Here is a 17,870-nt window from a genome sequence, read left to right as displayed (position 1 = left end):
TTGTTGCCTTCATTGCTTGCTCAATATACAGATTGAATAATATCGTGGAGAGGCTACAACCCTGTCTCACTCCCTTCCCAACCACTGCTTTCCTTTCACGTCCTTCGACTCTTATAACTGCCATCTGGTTTCTGTACAAATTGTAAATAGCTTTCTCTAAGTCTACATATGCTACAAACGTAGTTTTGCCTTTCCTTAATCTAGCTTCTAAGATAAGTCGTAGGGTCAGTATTGCCTCATGTGTTCCAATATTTCTACGGAATCCAAACTGATCTTCCCCTTCAAATGCTCTCCGTTACAACTAATATATTTGTCCTACCGGTGCTTCCACTGTTCGAATCATTTTTTGTAGTCATCTTTAGAAATGGCTGACAGCTCCTTCCCGGTTTTTTTCTTGGCTTCTTCAATGTTGTCCAGTCTGTGTCCTTTCATGATGCTTTCCTTGCGTGGAAATATGAAAAATCGCACGGAGACAGGTCAGGCTATTAAGGTGCGTGGGGCTGCGGAACCAAGTCATTTTCAACTAAAAACTGTCGGACAGAGATGGCTGTGTGTGCAGATGCGTTGTGATGGTGGAAGAACCAGTCTACTGTTTGCCACAAAACGGATTTTTTTTATGACGAACACTGTTGCGCAATCTTCTTATAACTTCCAAATAAAACGTTTGATTGACTTGCGAGAACAAACTGTGCATGAAATACGCCCTTGGCATCAAAAAAGCCAATCAGCATTGTTTTGATGTTTGATTTGACTTGACGACATTCTTTTGGACGAGGTGACGATGATGTCTTGCATTGGCTTGACTGTTGCTTTGTTTCTGGGTCGTAACCATAGCACCATGACACCACCAGTACTGAACTTTGATAGAAAACCTGGATCAATTTCAAGCTCTTGTTTAAAAGCACGACATGTTTCAACTCGACGTTCCTTTTGATTGTCAGACAGTATCCGTGGAACAAACTTCGAAGCAACCCTTTCCATTCCCACATCTACCGTTAAAATTCTCTGAACCAGGCATCAAGATGACCCGCTAATCTCTGACAGTTCATCAGTTGCCTGTCGACGGTCTGTGAGCACAGGCTCTTGAATTTTTTCATTATGTTCGGCGATTCGGGCTGTTGATGGACGTCCAGAACGAGGTTTGTCAGCAATCGACGTGTCGCCATTTCTAAATCAGAAAACCACTGGTACACTTTAGTTTTTCCCACAGCGACATCTTGGCACGGTGTTTTCAACATTAAAACAGTTTCAGCAGCATTTTCACCGCGTAGAAAACAAAATTTCACAACTGCACATCGTTCACTTACACTTGCCATCACAAAAACGAAACAAGAACAAAACAGCGCTAACAAAAACAATCGCCACAGATGAACAGAACAAGCTACGTCTATAACACAGGCGACACTGAATTGCGCTATACAGGCCTAGCAGCAGAAATGCATACTACACAAGCTCCGGCAGCTTTTTTTGCGGGGGGGGGGGGGAGTGGTAACCCTTCGTATATGTATACATACATAGACTGTCTCTCTTAAGAGTCGTCAAGCGAATTTTTTGTGGGGTTTCGGCAGATATTTGCAGTTTCGTTCCACGGTGTGTAGCTGGAGTCACCCGAAACAAGGCACTGCTTATTACGTCTTTCATGCAACGCCCAGTGTCAATAGAGAGCGTAGTTTTATTTCTCGTTAGAAACAAAATGATTTTCAGGCGAAATTTTACGTGTCCATTAGATAGAGCGGACCCAACTTAGTCTAGTCCGATATTCATTTTATCGACGTGCATCAACAAGGAGAGCAAAACACGAAGAATAACCAGTACTCCTCCAGCACCGCTCTGGCCAACGCTGACTGCTACCGCCATGCGAAACCACTGCTTAGGCGCTTCTGGATTAGTTGTTATTCTTTGTGTTTTGCCCTCCCTGTTAAAACGTATCGATAAAAAAAATATACTACCGCACTAGATTAACTGGGAAAAACTCTATCGAATTTGTTGTTGTTGTGGTCTTCAGTCCTGAGACTGGTTTGATGCAGCTCTCCATGCTAATCTATCCTGTGCAAGCTCCTTCATCTCCCAGTACGTACTGCAACCTACATCCTTCTGAATCTGCTTAGTGTATTCATCTCTTGGTCTCCCTCTGCTATTTTTACTCTCCACTCTGCCCTCCAATGCTAAATTTGTGATCCCTTGATGCCTCAGGACATGTCCTACCAACCGATCCCTTCTTCTAGTCAAGTTGTGCCACAAACTTCTCTTCTCCACAATCCTATTCAATACCTCCTCATTAGTTACGTGATCTACCCACCTAATCTTCAACATTCTTCTGTAGCACCACATTTCGAAAGCTTCTATTCTCTTCTTGTCCAAACTATTTATTGTCCATGTTTCACTTCCATACATGGCTACACTCCATACAAATACTTTCAGAAACGACTTCCTGACACTTAAATCTATACTCGATGTTAACAAATTTCTCATCTTCAGAAGCGCTTTCCTTGCCATTGCCAGTCTACATTTTATACCCTCTCTACTTCGAACATCATCAGTTATTTTCCTCCCGAAATACCAAAACTCCTTTACTACTTTAAGTGTCTCATTTCCTAATCTAATTCCCTCAGCATCACCCGACTTAATTCGACTACATTCCTTTATCCTCGTTTTACTTTTGTTGATGTTCATCTTATATCCTCCTTTCAAGACACTGTCCATTCCGTTCAACTGCTCTTCCAAGTCCTTTGCCGTCTCTGACAGAATTACAATGTCATCGGCGAACCTCAAAGCTTTTATTTCTTCTCCCTGGATTTTAATACCCAAGCCAAATTTTTCTTTTGTTTCCTTCACTGCTTGCTCAATATACAGATTGAATAACATCGGGGAGAGGCTACAACCCTGTCTCACACCCTTCCCAACCACTGCTTCCCTTTCATGTCCCTCGACTCTTATAACTGCCATCTGGTTTCTCTACAAATTGTAAATAGCCTTTCGCTCCCTGTATTTTACCCATGCCACCTTTAGAATTTGAAAGAGAGTATTCCAGTCAACATTGTCAAAAGCTTTCTGTAAGTCTACAAATACTAGAAACGTAGGTTTGCCTTTCCTTAATTTTTCTTCTAGGATAAGTCGTAAGGTCAGTATTGCCTCACGTGTTCCAACATTTCTATCGAACTGACACATAAAATTACGTTTTTTAAAATTATTTTGTTTGTAACGGGAAACGAACTGACGATTTTCGTTCACACTTGACGTCGCATGAAACATGTGATGAATAGTATTTATTTGGGCCATCTCAGCCTACACATCCCAAAAGCGAAATAGAAATGACGGCCGAAACATCAGAGAAAATGCATCGGACGACTCTTACGAGAGACCGCTGTATATAAGAACTGGCTTAGTGCCCGCTGCTTCGCTCGCGTACACTATATGGTCTGCAGTTTTTTTTCCCTCCTTCATGGCATTTTTATGTTGTTCACAAAGTGTAACATCTTCTTATCTTTTCACGGGAATTAAGGCCGTAAAATGTACTTCTGACCAGAAAGCGAGTCTGGCAGGTGGAGTTCGATGCCTTTGTTAATATTGCCTTTTGAACGCTTTTGATGACATTGCCATGGAAACTTTCATCCTTAACACATATTTGTTTGGAGCCCAAACACCAGTTTTCATAGATCTAGCTTTAAAAAGATTTTAATAGAACGAAATATTTTCATAAACATTTTCATCCCCTATTTCATCCCCCTAGGGGTTGAATTTCCACAAAACACTAAAACACGCATTTTTTTTATTTCTAACCGAGAAGACAGATCCCAGTTTTCGTAGATGTGGTTTTAAAATGCTTTATTAATACTTTAATAATGATTTAGTTTCAAGACAAAACTTTCGCCCTCTATTTTACCTCCTTGGTGGTCGAATTTCCAAAAATGCTGAAGCACGTCTTTTTTAAAATTCTGAACCAGAAACCAAATACCAACTGTCGCAGCTCTAGCTTCAAAATTGTCTTAATAGCGACGTATTTTCATGAATCATTTATCCCCAACTTCATTACCTTAGGAGTGAAATTTCGAACAATCCCTTACTAAATTATGCCTACAGTCTAACACTCACGCCAAATTTCAAGTTTCTATCCTTAGCAGTTTGGCCTGGGCGATGATGAATCATTCAGTCAGGACATTTCCTTATATTCAGTGAATGTTTAAAAATTACGTTGACATGCTGTCAGTTTTGACCCGTTTACGCGTCTGTGACGACAGTACAAGGAACTAGGACATGAGGATGAATTGTATTTTCTAAGTCGTGATTAATTATTGAAATAAAATTACACCAGTCTTCGAAAAAGTTACGGAAATGAATGAGTGGATACACAACTCGGTGTTTGCCCATAAAAGCAAGTTGCCATGACCAAAATAAGCGCTTTTTGGTCGCACGGATATTGCGGTTACTCTGTGTTCTGTTTCCGTTCGACAGAGAACACATGTTTTCCCAAGGTGAAGACAGCATTAACAAAAAAATAACCATATTGTTTGCACTGGATGAACTTTGTACGTTTTTCGTCTGAAGCATGGACAACATGTAACGATATCGATGTTGACGGGACGTTAAACCCTGATATTCCTTCTTTTGAAGCGTGGACTATAGTATCGAACTTTTTTCGTGATATCGCTCCTCCTCTTATGGAGCATATTTACAAATGTATACACTGCATCACTTAATTTTCTTCTTACACCCCATATACTCACAAAGTAAAGCTTCGTTAGAGGCCGTCTCATCCCGACAGTCGGTCATTTTCCCCAGCTAGTGCTACTTTACAACAGAGGGATCGTGCACTCAACTTCCACAATAAGTCACGACTAGCGTTACAATCCTTCAAGTTTCAGTAAGAGACAAAAGGTCGACGATTAGGAAGCACCCGCAGTACAACCATTCTCACACTCGTTCATACTTGCGGAGCAACCTAGGGAGTGAAAGAAGCCCGTACAGCGCTGACATAAAGGTGGCATCTTGATGTACGGTATAATACTTATATATGTGTCCCTCAACGTAAGTCTCCACCTCGCTCCGCTTCGGATCTCTAACAGCTGGCCGACGACAGATCTCCATTCCGCACAGTGGGCCAACTGGCTTCAAAACCTGGACAAAATAGAAAAAAAATAAAAGGTGCGATTTCCGACTTTAGCCCCACGAAATCTGGCGTAGATTGCAGTGGTGCTTACTTTCCCAGTGCTACTGTCTCAGTCCAGTCTCAAGTCGACATGATACGAGTCTTGTCAATTGACGATAAACAGTGAATCGGACAACGATACATTTTTCAGATATTGTTTGTGTGGCCTGCGTAATATATCACAGAATTCCTGTCTACTTGTCAGAATAAAATAACATGGGTAGCACTCCAGAACCTATGTTTATGACATTTTCAACCGGTGTAATGCCGTATATCGACTGAAAACTGTACTGCTACCGATATTATCCGAAATCGTTGGTTACAAAATTTCCTCTGCGTGGCTTCACTTTTGTAAATGGCTCGGCTACTACCTTTATGGTATATTTAACGAGTTTAAATGTATTTGTACGTCCGTATTTGCCCGTTTTCAGTGGTCCGTCATTTTCCTACAGAGCAGCAGTGCGCCACATTTATCTCATAAACTATTATGTAAATAAAAAAATGTCATTTGGGTTTATCTGTATAATTCTTGGGGAGCAATTCAGAATTGTGATCATAATTTTTTTGTCGAAAATCAGCAAATAATTTTTTTACAAGGTAAAAATTACCCGAGTAATGTAGTTTTTTTGCTAAATGCTGCAGAACTATTCAAATTTTGTACAGACGAGTCTAGAACTAAAACATTTCTATCAGAAACTAAAAAATGACGGTTGAAGATGATCTGCATTTCGAACCATCTCCCAGTGGACTAGGACGACGACCTCTCCCGCATTTCCCGGGACATCCAGTATTATAGCGATTTATTTTAATCACGCCAGTTTCCTTATTGACCGCATTTTGTCCTTATATTTCGTCAGTGATCACTGTTATAAATACTATTAATAATGAAAAGTACTACTTACAGTTGAGATTCCCTCACCAACAGATCTCGAAGAGTTTTCGTATAATAATCGATAACTTGTCGACATATAGTGTTTTTGTGTTTCTGATTAACGAAAAGAAGACGATTAGGCTCAAGGGAATACGAGTAGTATAGCCTATGCGTTTAAACGAGCCATAAGAGGGGGAATGTTTGCTCGTTTCTCGGTCAGTACTGGCAACGCTCCGATGCGCTCGCCTCGCACCAGCCAGCAGCTATGGTATAAATAACACACAGAAGTAAAGAGGACTCGCGAAAGCGGATTATAATAACAATCATGCTTAAACACTCTCGTTACTTTGTTTATTTCTCAAGTAACTCACACAACACAACAACGTTTCGAAGCTCAAAATATGATACCGCATGACATACTAGACTAAAAGCAAGGAAAATATGCAAGTTTTTAAAAATATTTATATCTCAATTATCACCTATTCCAAGAAACTGCGATGCAGTTGTGCAGCTGAAATTCATTGCAACTAAATCTCACTTAAACGCCTCTTAAAATAATGGTCAGATGTTGGTCACCTCCTTTTAAACCATGATCAAATGTTGGTCGCCCTACAGTGGACATGTCGACAGCGACTCTGCTGAAAGCAGTAATGACACAACTGATGAGTGTGACTATGATTTCGACTAAACAATCTAAAATATTGAATAAAAGATTGCAATGCGGCAATTTTGACTTCCACTTCGTTATCAGCGACCTCGAAATACGTTACACCGATGTTTTATTCGAATTCGCTAAATTTATAATTTTTGATCCGGGAAATTAGTTCTGACGTTTTGAATTTGGTGATTTCGACATCGGATTCCTAATCAGCGACCCAAAGAATCTAAAAATAAAATAATTTTGTAGGATTTCATATCCATTTTTCTATTATGTCGAGGTTTTGAAGTGAGCTGGCCCACTGTGGGCCGCTTCGAACGTTGCCGAGCTGCCAAAAGGTTTAAAAAGCTAGCAGAAGAGCATAAGCCTTTTCTGTCAAAATGAAACGCTCTCATCAGTAAGTTAATAAACAGCTGAGGACAGTACAACCCTAGGAAGTACGGTCTCAAAGATACCAAAATCCATTATCTTACATTAATGACAGGATAAAACGCAGAACTCATAGTAAATGAATAAATAAGATTGAATTTAAATTAATTCACCCAATCTTTGTCACTAAATGCAGTTCGTTTTTTAATAAAAAGAACCATCAGGGGAATGAAAATTGTATATCTGTTACAATGTCATATTAGCTAGAGATCTAAGAACATTCCTCCATTTCCCATTTCCGTCTCCCGTTATCTCTCTCTCTCTCTCTCTCTCTCTCTCTCTCTCTCTCTCTTCCCATCTCTCTCTCTCTCAAATCAAATGGCTCTGAGCACTATGGGATTTAACTTCTGAACTATTTAAAGCTAACTAACCTAAGGACATCACACACATCCATGCCAGAGGCAGGATTCGAACCTGCGACCGTAGCGGTCGCGCGGTTCCAGACTGCAGCGCCTAGAACCGCTCAGTCACCCAGGTCGGCTCTCTCTCTCTCTCTCTCTCATTTCGTTTATAAACTCTTCGGTATCTCCTCTATCTCTCTCATCATTCCATTCCTTTGTGTTAACTTTAAGCTCACTCCACCTGCTATGCCCTCATTGCCCCAGTGTCTCCTCTGTCTACACTCAGTTACACATCTGTATACGTATATCACAAATTAAGGTCCCCTGCTGCGTTTTTCCATCTGTATGTAGAACTACGGGAGAGATTTTGATACGGTTTTCATTAATAGATACAGATTCACAAGGAAGCTCTGTGTATGTAATTTGTTTATAATAAAAATAAATGTAAAAATTATGTTGTGTTATCTGTTACATATTTAAATGGCGTTTGAAAGGAAGGAAGAAATGAAGATAGGGTTTAACGTCCCGTAGATAATGACGTCATTAGTGATGGCGTTTGGAGTAACATCTCGTGACAATGGTCAGCTAGAGAGGAGGGAAGAAGGAAAAGCAGTAAAGTAACAGCCATTGCAACTTCGAAGAGCAACGAAGCTTGACCACAATCTATGCATATTATTAGTCTGCTACGTTGGTTGGAAGGCTGTCATCCGCAGAACCTGTACCTCAAAGCGATAGGCCGACATTCTGTGTACTTCATGACAAGTCATCCTGTCTCACATTTCGGCAAGATAATGCGCGCTCGCATACGAGTAAATGAGAGTTTCTACTGTTTGGCTTCGTGCTGGGCAAACCCTACCTTGGCCAGGAAGGTTGTCGGATTTCTCTCCAACTGAGAACGTTTGGCCGGCCACTGTAGCCGAGGGGTTATAGGCGCTTCAGCCCGTAACCGCGCTGCTGCTATAGTCGGAGATTCGAATCCTGCCTCGGGCATGAACGTGTGTGATGTCCTTAGGTTGGTTAGGTCCAAGTAGTTCTAAGTCTAGGGGACTGATGACCTCAGATGTTAAGCCCCATAGTGCTTAGAGCCATTTGAGAACTTTTGCAGTATTATGGGCAGAACACTCCAACCAGCTTGAGATTTTGATCATCTTACGCGCCAATTGGACAGAATTTGGCATGATACCCCTCTGGAGAATATCCAAGTACTTTACCAATCAATTCTAAGCCGAATAACTGCTTGCATAAGGATCAGACGTGGTCAAAAGCGCTACTGACTTGCTCAATTTGTGAAGCTCTTTCTCTTGAATAAACCATCCATTTTTTTTTTTGTAATTGTAATCGTTTGTTTGTCTGTGTACGTACATCACGTCTACCGATTTCCGTTCCATTCGGATAATTCCTTCAAGTTGCGTCAGTCTCTCTCTCTCTCTCTCTCTCTCTCTCTCTCTCTCTCTCTCTTTGTTGTATAAATAAAATATCTCGGAAAGCCAAGATGACACCAGACTTACGTATCGATAGGTTGAGAGACGGCGGCTCCTGGACATCGAGTGCCCTTAAATGCGGAGACGAAAGCTACTCCTTAAAGAAGGATGCGTTACTTGACTACCATTTATTCGAGAACGGTGTACAAAAGCATTTACAGACTTGTGAACGAGCTCAGTTAATTTCCCTAGTGATTTTATCGTAGAGAACAACTGGAAACAGCAAGAGTGCCTCACAAAAGTAGTGTTACAAAACTGAGAGAAGAGACTCGGAACTGTTCAGCCGGATGCGTCCGCATAGGGCGTGGCATGAGGTCTCAGACCGACGCTCCTGATGATGCCCAGCCGCCATTTTGTGACCCACAGGGACTCTTTCTGACTGTCTGTCCTTAACGTGACCTGATGGTGTCCAGACCGAGACCCCATAAACAATTCGATATTAGTCAGCAGCCTTCAAACTGATGCGTGTGTGGGTGGCGGAAGCGGGCTACTGCTGTGTCCCTACTTTAAGAACTAAACATTTAAGTTGACAGAACGTAGGACTTTCGGAACGATCTGTAGCTACGCTTTTTATATCTACATCTTTCTCCGTCATCCACCCTACAGCGTCGCTATCACCCCTCCATGTTCTAAAAGTGGTTCAATTCGCTCTGAGCACTGTGGGACTTAACATCTGAGGCCATCAGTCCCCTAGACCTTAGAACTACTTAAACCTAACTAACCTAAGGACATCACACACATCCGTGCCCGAGGCAGGATTCGAACCTGCGACCGTAGTGGTCGCGCGGTTCCAGACTGAAGCACCTACAACCGCTCGGCCACACCGGCCGGTTCCATGTTCCATTCGCGTATGGCATGTAGAAAGAACGACTAAACGTTAGTACGACCTCTTATTTCTCCGATTTTCTAGCCGTGGTTGTTTCGCGATACAGGTGTGAGAGGAAGTAGTCCGCTACTCTTTTAATTTCAACAGTAAACTTCTTGTGACACACAACGCCTCTCTTGCAGCGTCTGCCACTGAAGGTGCTATAACGGTTACAAAACAATCCAGTGACGAAGGGCGCAAATCTTTGTTCGATCTCCTCTATCCATTCTCTTAATCCTACTTGATGAAAGTCCCATACAGATGAGTAGTACTCAAGAATAAGTCATACAAATGCTTTGTATGCCACTTATTTCGTGGAAGAATACTTCCGAAACCAACATAAACAAATTGCAGTATTATGTATGGTAACATCACATCGTTACCAGGTCTATAATTGTGTTTGTATATTAAATGGTTGTATTTGCTCTGTTATTGGTAAATATGAATGAAACCCAGTGCCAGTATATAGTACAATGCATATCCTAACGTCACAGAACACTCATTCTAGTTCGATCCTTACTCGCCAGCCATAAAACCAATAAAATCTTGGACCTCCTTTTATTACATTACAGCGATTAACCGCCGAGAAATGGTTTGAAATAGTTTCTGGTGCGTTTCGAACTGTAGAGAGTGATCAAAAAGTCCTATTAACCTCTTTATATTATATATATGCAAATGGATTGTTGTTTCTTAGTGTTGCAAGTCCTGATACACATCCAAATCATGGCTGATGAGTCTGCTTACATCATGGAGGAACGGATCGTAATGAGCTCGTGGATTCACGAACGATCCCATACGGGAAAGTCAATGAGATGTATTCAGCATGATTCCACTGTAAGGTTTTAGAAACCTATCCCACCAAAAACCAACAATTCTATGATGGGAGAAAAAAAGACTTTGCAGCTGGTAGCATAAAATATAATTCCCGCTCAGGAAGATTACCAGTACGACTGGAGACGTGTGTTGAAGCTCCAGCGCTTCCCGAACTTTCACCAGGAAAGTTCATTCGTTAGCGGTTTCAGGATTTGAAAGTGCCGTACTCGTCATTACCAAAACATATCAAGAACGATTTGAGATTAAAATCTGAGTGATAACGACATGCAAAAACGTCATCCTGCTGGTGGGTGAGTGCTCGATGTCCTTATAACTCTTTCTTTAATGGCGAAAGTGTTTTACTCAGACAAGTGTGAATTATATCGTAGTGGAAAAACGAAAGTCATTTACTTCTGGAGTAATGAAAACCCTAATTTTTATCAAGAAATTGAACACCATCCACCATATGTCATTATATGGGCTGCAACGTCTGCAACCCACTTGGTACGCCCATATTTCTTTGACGATGCTGTGAATCACGTTGAGTATCTCAGCATGTTCTGTGCTCGGTTTGTTGCACAGCTGCAAGATCGAGGACTGGTTAGTCGAGTGTGGTTCCAGTGGGACGGAGGACCAGCCCACCGTGTTACTGACTTTAGAGAATATCTACTGATAAGCATATTGGCTGTGGTTCTGCCCATTTGCCCGCACCTTGGGAGTGGCCACCCCGAAGTTTTGATCTGTCATCTTGCGAAAATGCATTAAGGGGGTTCATTACACAGAAGATTGCTGCCACACGTTGTGAGATAGCTGCGGAACTTACGGATACTGTTGGACCTGCATTTATTGCCATAATGCGAGTAATGTTGAGGAGAATTTCACATCGTACATGCAGGAGAAACATACTGTGTTATGAAAACGGTAGTGTGGACACAGAAGCTCTGGCATAAATAATATAGAGTAGTCACACTACCTCAAATTATGATCCCACATTAAAACAGTGTGACGATCTTTGAACATATAGGTACGCGACAGAGGCTCTGGGGCTTTGTCATCATTCTGTAAATAAACGATACTGCTCCGTTAGGTGGAATTCAGTTTGGTATTTTAGTTTTTTCTTCAACATGACATTTTAGTGTCTATTTCATAAAAATCTATAAACGTGCTATGAAATGCAGCATCATGGTTCTATCGTCCTGTTACAGAAAAAGAAAGGAAGATTATGGCTTAACAACGAGGTCATTAAGAATAGAGACACAAAAAAGGTGAGGTGTCAAAATGGCCGCCACAGTGCTGGAATCGTTCCGTTGTAAGAGATCTTTTGAAAAACAACAGCGTTCACTTTACTATCGGTCACTGAGGCGAAGATGGGAAGAAAAATATCCTTAGTTCATCATACCAGGCCCAACAGACCATCAGTTAAGTAGCATTCGCTTGATGCGCAGATCATACAGCGTGGGTCATCCTTTGACAAATCTCCCTTCCACTGCCTCAAAGACGAGTAATGCCTGAGTTTTCACCTATTTGAACGACGTCGTGCACCCATTTGTTGATCAGTAGCAAGCTGGCAGTAGCACGACCACGAAAACCGCCTCTCGAACATATTCTCCTTGTCCTCTACTCATAGGTTGCAACGGAAGCCTTCGAAAGGTACGTCCAATGAGATGTGTACACGGCACACACGGGAATTCGGCAGTATCTTTCACCTAGTTTGTTAGACCAACAGAGCGATAATTAAGTTTCTTGCTTCCCAGATGTTCTCACATTTCAATAGTATCGCTTTTGGTGAAGCTGGCAGACACATGCTTTCTTTAAAATCTTTCAGGCAGAATTTTTCAACTTCTGCCCCGTTACAACAAATGTTCTCTCCGTACCCTTGTGACGACAAACACGTTTGATGTTTCCATATTTGCATACCCACATATTCAAAATCTGACGTCACACAGGGTACGTGCAGCAGCCGGAAATCTTTGGACGCATTTCTGGCGCGGGAAACACGAAAGGGGCCATAAAATTAAACATGTTCATCCAGCAGGCGTATAGCAATCGCTTGCGCTTTGTGTCCTCGCTACGTCACGCACTGCTGAGAGATCTGAGATGTAGTCCCAGCGCACTGTTTGACAAAGCTGACCTTATACAGGGTGTTCATTTTAACTGAAGACATTGAAATATCTTGAAAAGCACTCATCAGATCAAAAAAAGTTATAATTCCAGTTTGTTCGTCTTGTAAGGTGACATCCAACGCAACCGCACTTGCCTCTCCCCCCAAACTCACCCCGTGCGCGGGTGGTGGGGGGCAACTTTGAAATCTTCAATGGGAACCCTCACTTTGTATTAAAGATTACGGTTCTACGGCGGAATCTACACACGTTTTGCCTGAGGCATTGTCTTCGTTTCGCCACAGATGGCGCTGTAATTGGAGGAATAGAAATGGATAGACAATCACAATTTACGACGTGCTTCTCAATAGCTCTTGAATATCCAACGACAAGTGAAACCACAGCTCCACGCTACGACTGTAGGACAGGCCAGTATTTTATAACATCTAATTGGAAGCCCTATTCGCAGCGTTGTATTCCTCGGACATATCGAACAGGGAACTACTCGACGCTCCACTGTGGCCGCGGCTAAGGGCTTTTCCAATTAGAGTAAGTGTTCAGACGTAGTACCGGCAACTTCAATACACTTAGTGATACGCTCTTCAAATGACCATACACAGGGCAAAGCATATCTGCGGTTTTTACAGAACGGATTGGTGATCAGGGGCTCGTAATGTCAGCCAATTAACATATCCTAATAGTACTTAGAAAGCGTACTTTTGTGTAAACACATAATTTTCTAAATGGAACAAAGCCTACTGACATTAACAAACTAAAAATATGGTAATTTATTGCAAGATTCTAGCGTGAGTTGTTTACGAGATACGGTATTTTGAAAAATTACCACACCGACACTTCTACAATACTTGTGGTAGCACACATTAAAGAACAACACAGGTGCATACATTAGTATCGTGGATTCTGCCCAGCAACGAGACAACTGACCATCAAAAGTTGTTTTCAAAATGACCACCGGCAGCGGCAATAAACACTTCCAGGCTGTTGTCTAACGACTGGTGCACAGGTACTAGCATTTCGTAAACGAATCGCACTAGGGTACTGTAACAAACACCTTCGATGTTCTAAATTACCATACTTTTAGTTCTTAATGTCAATAGGCATTGTTCCATTTAAAAAGTGTATGTTTGCACAAAAAATACACTTTATAACTATTATTACAATATCTTCGTTGTCTAACAATACAGTCCTCTAACTACCAACCCATTCTGTGAAAACCGCATATCAATAGCAATTTCCGTTTCCGCAATAACTGCGGTGTACGTTTTAAGTGATTCGGCCTGTGAAAGTGGTGTGTGATCTGTCGGACATGTGGCCATACAAATGCTCTTCAAAGGTTTCCAGTGACGTTAGCCGCATTTGGGTATTGAAATGAATCAATGGTAGCAGGTGAACATTTGTGCCAGAGTGGGACGCGGAGGCGTGTCTCCCGCTTAACGCGAGGGCTCGCCTTGTTGCCTTGCCCATCCAAGCGCACTTCTCGTTTTTTTAGATGCTTTGACCATGTCTTCTCTTTAATTTAGCTGAGGGGGCTTTTCAAGAGACAAACTAACTACAGTTTCTGAATGCTTTGAAACAAGTAAAACATCTGACTTTTTAATTAATTATTTGTTTAATTCTTTAATTTCTTATTCTTTGTTAATCAGGGTCACAGTGTCACAGTCAACTACAAGCTGGAGAAGATCACGTGGGCAGGGTTCGAATCCCGAGGCCTGACCGATGCCTCTCACTCTCCTCCCCCATCCCTGTGCTCTACAAGGCACTTGCGCGCGAGAGGCAAAGGTCCAGAGTTCGAATCTCGGTCGGCGCACAGTTTTAATCTGACAGGAAGTTTTATTTCACTCTTTTATTTATTTATTTATTTATTTTACACACACACCCATCAGGAACCCTGGAAGCCGGCCGCGGTGGCCAAGCGGTTCTAGGCGCTTCAGTCCGGAACCGCACGACTGCTACGGTCACAGGTTCGAATCCTGCCTCGGGCATGGATGTTAGTGGTGTCCTTAGGTTAGTTAGGTTTAAGTAGATCTAAGTTCTAGGGGACTGATGACCTGAGATGTTAAGTCCCATAGTGCTCAGAGCCATTTGAACCATTTTTTGAACCCTGGAAACGCCGCAGAATGATGGCCGGCGGACAGAGTCCAAGGCGTACGCGCGTCTTGTTTTGTTCTGCAGTGGGCGGGCGCCAGCAATGCCGGGAACACGCCAACTCAGAGGAGGCCGTGGTAAATGTAAATGTCGTGCGACTAGGACCTCTCGTCGGGTAGACCGTTTGATTTGTGAAAATTTGTGGCGGACTAGGACTCGAACCCGGATGTTCTGCTTAACAAGAGCGATCACTTTAATCGGCTCGGCAGTCCGAACACGCTGCCCATCCGACCCAACTTCCCATCCATTTCCCAGCCATGGATGGCTGAACCGCTTAAAGCGATAGCTTGGATTAAGCAGGAGATCCGGTTCGAAGGCCAGTCGGGCACAAATTTTCACCTCCCACCATTGATCCATTTCAGTCTCAAAATGCGCCTAACGGCATTGAAAACCGTTGAAAGGCTGACCTTGCCATCTCAAGTTTCAACAAACAAATTACATTCGACCTTCCAGGTTTCAGAAGCATCCTCCAGTTGACTCGTACTCTGCTTTAATTAGCTTCCATTCGACGTGCACGTTCACATGTAAAGAATAACTTACAGACGTACGTCAGAATCTGTTTCAACTGGAGATAATATTCCTTGGCTTCAATGAACCTTTGCCGCGCGGAGGGGCCGTGCGGTTTGAGGCGCCATGTCACGGACTGCGCGGCACCTCCCGCCGGAGGTTCGAGTCCTTCCTAGGGCTTGGGTTTGTGTGTGTTGTTCTTAGCATAAGTTAGTTTAAGTAGTGTGTAAGTCTAGGGACCGATGACCTAAGCAGTTTGGTCCCTTGGGAATTCACACACATTTGAAAATTTTTTTCAATGAGCCTTTGAACCAGCTAACCCAGTCCATTGTGGAAGGATCAATAGTTTTAAAAAAAAAAGTCGAACGACATTGTAACGTGGCATTCTTCGTACAGCAATTGCTTAGTCAGAGAGGGGTTTCCGTCTCAGTTTCAGAAACAAGTCTGTATTTTTCACGGATAAAACTGAGACTTTTTGGAATAGCAGGTTGACATATTGTCACCAGGTTACATAACGTAAAGAAGAGTTAACAGCACTGTCAATAATTATTTTACAGTGAGATCTATGTTTTCCAATGTTGTACTAACGTAAGGCACTATGTGTATACACTAACAGGTGAGATCGAAGCTGCTGGTAGCGAGGACAGATGCGTTGAATACGTCCTTATTTACGAGTGGGGTCCGACTTCTTCCAACGCGTTTGATAGCGGTCGTAAACCTTTAGGACTCAATATCGGTTAGCACTGCCGCGGTTGGAAAACAGAAAACTAAAGGGAAACACACTATCAGTGGCGGCCAGCGCCGCTGGGGGCTCCAGAAGCCGTAAAATGGAGTAGTGCGCCGCGTCCGCTGGAAACAGTTTTGGACTGTACACGTTTAACGTGCGTAAATACGACCCAGTCGGAGCTTTAATAGTGAAGATTTTGCACAGCGAAAAATCAAACTGTTGAATAGCTGAGCTTGCTTTAAAGTGCAATACGTAACTAAGAGGACAAACAACTGCTTCCTGGCAGATAACAACGAGGTAATTAAGTGGGCAGTTCTTTATGACTTATTGCGACAGGCCAGCAGGGTTACCAAAATGAAAATGGTCCTATCGTAGCACAAAAAAGGCGAATATGTTCACGTCAGAGATAGGGATGTAAAAGACGGGAACTAGGCTTTCGATTTTCCTGGCAGCTTCAAAGACATTTAAATGAAACATATTCGTATTTTTGCTTGTTAGTAGTAATACCTATGTCACGTATCATAATGCGTTGTGTCAAGTAAAGTCGTCCCCCCAACCCCTCCAAGGAATAAACTCAACCCCAAAAATTTTATTCCCCCAGAAAAACATTTTTAGATATTACACGTATGCTATTCAGGCATATGATATATATTGTTTAATATGCCTGGTGAATGTTCTGGATTCTGGGCATGGGATCAGGGACTTTAGAGCAAAAATTGCGAGATGCGGTATCCCAACACTTTTCAGCTAAGAGCTCGGTGCGGAGGGGAAGTATCCTTTTGCGAATGCTATGACAGAAGCATTTCTCATCCTGGATCACAACTTTTAGTCTACAATGATTTTGACATTAGACCGTCATAGTTTGTCAACCGATGCAGATTTTTGTCCACTCGCGCGACCACTGATGCGATATACACTCCTGGAAATGGAAAAAAGAACACATTGACACCGGTGTGTCAGACCCACCATACTTGCTCCGGACACTGCGAGAGGGCTGTACAAGCAATGATCACACGCACGGCACAGCGGACACACCATGAACCGCGGTGTTGGCCGTCGAATGGCGCTAGCTGCGCAGCATTTGTGCACCGCCGCCGTCAGTGTCAGCCAGTTTGCCGTGGCATACGGAGCTCCATCGCAGTCTTTAACACTGGTAGCATGCCGCGACAGCGTGGACGTGAACCGTATGTGCAGTTGACGGACTTTGAGCGAGGGCGTATAGTGGGCATGCGGGAGGCCGGGTGGACGTACCGCCGAATTGCTCAACACGTGGGGCGTGAGGTCTCCACAGTACATCGATGTTGTCCCCAGTGGTCGGCGGAAGGTGCACGTGCCCGTCGACCTGGGACCGGACCGCAGCGACGCACGGATGCACGCCAAGACCGTAGGATCCTACGCAGTGCCGTAGGGGACCGCACCGCCACTTCCCAGCAAATTAGTGACACTGTTGCTCCTGGGGTATCGGTGAGGACCATTCGCAACCGTCTCCATGAAGCTGGGCTACGGTCCCGCACACCGTTAGGCCGTCTTCCGCTCACGCCCCAACATCGTGCTGCCCGCCTCCAGTGGTGTCGCGACAGGCGTGAATGGAGGGACGAATGGAGACGTGTCGTCTTCAGCGATGAGAGTCGCTTCTGCCTTGGTGCCAATGATGGTCGTATGCGTGTTTGGCGCCGTGCAGGTGAGCGCCACAATCAGGACTGCATACGACCGAGGCACACAGGGCCAACACCCGGCATCATGGTGTGGGGAGCGATCTCCTACACT

Source organism: Schistocerca piceifrons, chromosome 1 (genome assembly GCF_021461385.2).
Source record: "Schistocerca piceifrons isolate TAMUIC-IGC-003096 chromosome 1, iqSchPice1.1, whole genome shotgun sequence".
Taxonomy (NCBI): Eukaryota; Metazoa; Arthropoda; class Insecta; order Orthoptera; family Acrididae; genus Schistocerca; species Schistocerca piceifrons.
The sequence above is the reverse complement of the archived record's forward strand: the minus strand, read 5'-3'. Positions refer to the sequence as shown.